The sequence below is a fragment of the Triticum dicoccoides genome, chromosome 6B, assembly GCF_002162155.2.
Source record: "Triticum dicoccoides isolate Atlit2015 ecotype Zavitan chromosome 6B, WEW_v2.0, whole genome shotgun sequence".
Taxonomy (NCBI): Eukaryota; Viridiplantae; Streptophyta; class Magnoliopsida; order Poales; family Poaceae; genus Triticum; species Triticum dicoccoides.
In genome coordinates, this window is record NC_041391.1 from 18,737,062 (window position 1) to 18,741,795 (window position 4,734).

Genomic DNA, 4,734 nt, shown 5'->3' on the forward strand with positions numbered 1-4,734 from the left:
CCTGCACCATCCTCTTCTACTCCGGGGGAGGACCCAATTGTGAAGAGAAGGAAGCAAGGGGAAGAAAGGGATACGCAGGACACGGTGATGACACTTGAGGCGGCCTACGAGAGGGAGGACCGCCGGTCCCAATGAATATCATAAGTTGGAACTGCTGGGGACGGGGGAATACCCAGATAGTTTGTGAAATCGCGACGATCTCTCTGTCGCACTCCCCCACTTTTGTGTTTCTTTGTGAGACTAGACAGAAAGCCGAGAAGATGAGGAGGATTCGAAGCAGACTTGGGCTGAAGGGTTTTGAGGGAGTGGTCAGTAGCGGTCTAAGTGGAGGGCTCGCTCTGTATTGGCATGAGGCATGTGTAGTGGACATTTTGGACAAGAACGAGCGGTACATTGACGCTCTAGTTCGGTTAAATGCAGGTTCAGAACAATGGAGGCTAACATGTGTTTATGGGGAACCTCGAGTGGAACACAGACATGCAATGTGGACAAAGTTAAAACATCTGAAAAGTGTCTGCAACAAACCGTGGTTGGTTGTAGGGGATTTCAACGAGGCCTTGTGGAGTTTTGAACACTTGTCAAATGGTTGCCTTCAGGGACACTTTGGAAATATGTGGACGGGTAGACTTGGGATTCTCTGTGAGTCCATTTACATATGATAATAAGCGTAGTGGTTCTAACAATGTCCAAGTCTGGTTGGACAGGGAAACATCCACTAATTCATGGCGGAATCTGTACCCGTTTTCATTGGTGACTCATGTGGTGACCCCGTGTTCGGACCACATAGCCTTGGTCGTGAAGGGGGAGACGGAAGTAGGTGTTTCAAGGCCAAAAACCAGTAGGTATGAGGTTTTCTGGGAACGCGACGCTGCCCTCCCGGATGTGATCAAGGAAGCTTGGGAGTCGGTGGGTTCCGTTGATAATTTGGAGAAGTTGCAGGATGCTCTCCAGAAAACAATGACGACCTTGAGTTCTTGGAATAGGAAGAAGTTTCGTAATGTATCAAGAGAATTGGCTAAATCTCGGCCACAGCTTGAGGAACTCATGAGCATGAATGCTGACCGGGAGGAAATACGTGACATAACGGACAAAATGAATGAACTTATTTACCAGGAGGAGATGCTTTGGTTGCAAAGATCACGGATTTCTTGGCTTAAGGAAGGGGACCGAAATACAAAATTCTTCCAAAGTAAAGCGGTTTGGAGCGCGAGAAAGAATAAAATCCGCAGCCTCACGGATAGCATTGGTAATGTCCACACAAAATTTAGTGAGATGGCAAACATGGCGAATGAGTATTTTGCTGCCATTTTCACTTCAGAACACGATTTGGATGCTGCGAGTGTGCTGGATTTATTTGAAGCAAAGGTTACAGCAGAGGACAATGAGAGATTATGTGCACCTTCTACGGAGAAGGAAATTTCAGATGCATTGTTTCAAATAGGGCCGATGAAGACCCCGGGACCGGACGGATTTCCAGCTCGATTCTATCAGCGTAATTGGAGTACGTTAAAGGAAGGTGTGGTTGCGGCAGTGAGGGATTTCTTAAGCACCGGGATCTTACCGGAAGGGGTAAACTCCACCTCTATTGTTCTTATACCAAAGATTCCTAACCCAACCTGTCTCAACCATTATCGGTCTATTAGTCTCTGCAATGTTATTTACAAGGTCATCTCTAAATGTCTTGTTAATCGTATGAGACCGTTACTGGATGATATCATCTCATTAGAGCAAAGCGCATTCATACCTGGTAGATTGATTACAGATAATGCCCTTGTTGCTTTTGAGTGCATTCATCATATAAAACAGGAGAAGGATCCAACAAAGAGTTTTTGTGCTTATAAACTTGATCTTTCCAAGGCTTATGATCGTGTGGATTGGTCGTTCTTGAAGTAGGTGATGCAAAAGATGGGTTTTGCTCATAGATGGGTGGAATGGATAATGTCGTGTGTCACATCTATGAGGTACTCTGTCAGATTAAATGGGACCCTCTTGGATTCATTTGCACCGTCGCGAGGTCTTCGGCAAGGCGACCCTCTATCACCATTCTTGTTTCTTTTTGTGGCTGACGGTTTATCTGCTATCCTCAAACACAAGGTAGCATCAGGTGATATAACTCCTGTCAAAGTGTGCAGGCGTGCCCCGGGCATCTCACACTTATTATTTGTAGATGACACCATGCTATTTTTTGAGGCTTCCAAGGTTCAAGCTGAGAAGGTGAAAGAAGCTATAGAACAATATGGTAGTGCCATGAGACAGAGTTTGAATTATGATAAATGCTCCATCCTATTTGGTAAGGCGTGTCCTGCAAATGTGCAAGCGGAAGTTCGGAGTGTGCTCAATGTTTCCAGTGCTGTTTTTGAAAAGAAATATTTGGGGCTCCCAACGCCCGACGGTCAGATGTATAAAGGGCGCTTCCAAAATCTTCAAATGAGCTTAACAAAGCGGTTAATACAGTGGGGTGACGGTCACCTCGCACAACCAGGCAGAGAAGTTCTAATAAAGTCGGTTGCACAAGCACTCCCTACTTATATTATGGGGGTGTTTAAGCTACCGTACTAGGTTTGTGATGAGCTCACGAGGATGGTTAGGTGTTTCTATTGGGGATCAACTAAAGGAAAAAGGAAAGTACACTGGCGCTCTTGGGAAAGCTTAATGCAACCAAAGAGTAAAGGGGGTGTTGGCTTTAGGGACTTTCGGCTGTTCAACCAAGCGCTGCTTGCTCGATAGGCTTGGCGACTTATCATCAGGCCGCACAGCCTATGCGCTCAGATTCTGAAAGCTAGATACTACCTGGAAGGCAATCTCATTGATACAGTTTTTAGTGGAAATGCATCATCATCTTGGCAGGCCATTAGTCACGGTCTTGATCGCTTGAAACAAGGCATTTTGTGGAGAGTGGGCAATGGAAGAAGTATCCGTGTTTGGCGAGATAATTGGATCCCAAGACCACACTCTTTCAAACCTATTACCACTCAAGGGACTTGCCGCATACGTTTTGTGGCCGACTTCCTGAACATCAATGGCTCGTGGAATCAGGAAGTGCTACAGAACTACTTTTTGCCGGCTGATGTTATGGAAATAAACAAAATCAGAGCATCTCCTAGGGAGGAGGAGGATGTCATTGCGTGGGGTCCGGGAAAGTATGGCCGATTCTCAGTTAAAAGCGCCTACGATTTTGCTTTTGAACAAGCTTACCGTAACACTGCTACAGGCTCAAGCTCGGCTCCTGATGGTCGAAGAAGGTGGAAGTTCATAAGGGATTGTGATGTACCCCCCATGACCCGGAATTTCGCGTGGAGAGTGGCTGTTGACTCCCTTCCTACATGGCAAAACAAAAGTAAACGGGGCCTGGAAGTTGATGGCGGGTGCCCGCTATGTGCAGCTGAAGTGGAGGATAATTTCCACCCGTTTGTAAGGTGCCCTTTGGCTCGAGAGCTTTGGTTTGCAATGGCGGAAGTTTGGGCCTTGTCGGATATTGATTGTGTAGTTAACACAGGCAAAGAATGGTTACTTCATGCACTTGAACCCCTCCCTGACATAGAACGAACCATGCTGCTGATGACTTTATGGCGCTGTTGGCATGTCCGTAATGAAGTCGTTCATCATAAATTGCCTCCCCCGGCGGAAGCATCGAAAAGGTTCCTAGTAAGCTACCTGGATTCTATCATTGGGCTCAAGATGGACCTGTGCGATGACCATGTGAAGGGGAAATCAATTGTTACTTATATGCAAGCAGATAGGTCAAAACCATCGGCCCTTGATGCTAGGTGGAGCGCACCTCCGGTTGGATGGGTAAAACTAAACTCGGATGGGTCATTTGTTGATGGAGCAGCGGGAGCGGGCATGATCCTACGGGATGACAAAGGTACAATCATTTACTCGGCCTGCAGAGCTCTTTTCTCTTGTCGAGATGCTTTGGAAGCGGAGCTATGCGCGTGCATGGAGGGACTTTCCTTCTCAATCCAAAGGAGTGAACTGCCCATTATAATGGAGATGGACTCTATGGTGACTGTGAAGCTGGTTTAGTCAGAGGATTTGGATAGATCTATTTATTACGCTGTCGTGAAAGAAATTAGGCACTTGATGGGCCTACGTAGAACTTGTATTACTCTTGTTAAATGGACTCAAAATAAGGTTAGTGATAGTTTGGCAAGGTTTGCTAGGGTAGAAGGTAGAACTCTTACCTGGATTGGATCAGGCCTTCTGATTCCCTAGACTTGGCTGCGGCTGATTGTAACCTTCTATCTTGAGTAATGCAAGTTTATACCCGTAAGAAAAAATAGATATGCAAATGGACATGCAAGTATAACGGAAATTGAAACAAAGAGGTGTGAAATTGTGCGCACTATATTATTCCACACGGCCGGAAGCTTAATCATTAGTTAAAGGCCTTAGCGGGCCGGACATATGGCACGCTGTCAGCTGGCACATTTGCTTTGGGGGCATGCGTGAAGCAGCCAAAGCACTGTGAACAACGTGCCTTGGGACGTTTGCTTTGGGATGCGTGACGCAGCCAAAGCACTGAGCATGTCATGGATACAGATGCCTCAGACCAAAAAGTAGTTCGAGGCCTTTGGCCCTGTTTGGTTTATAAGTCCTAGGACTTTTTTTAGTCCCAACTTATAAGTCTCAAGCCCCTAAAAAGTCCCTATCTGTTTGGTTCCTAGGACTTATAAGTCCCTATAAGACCATATTACATCTATAAGTCCCTATAAGTCCCTTCTTGAGAGTCTT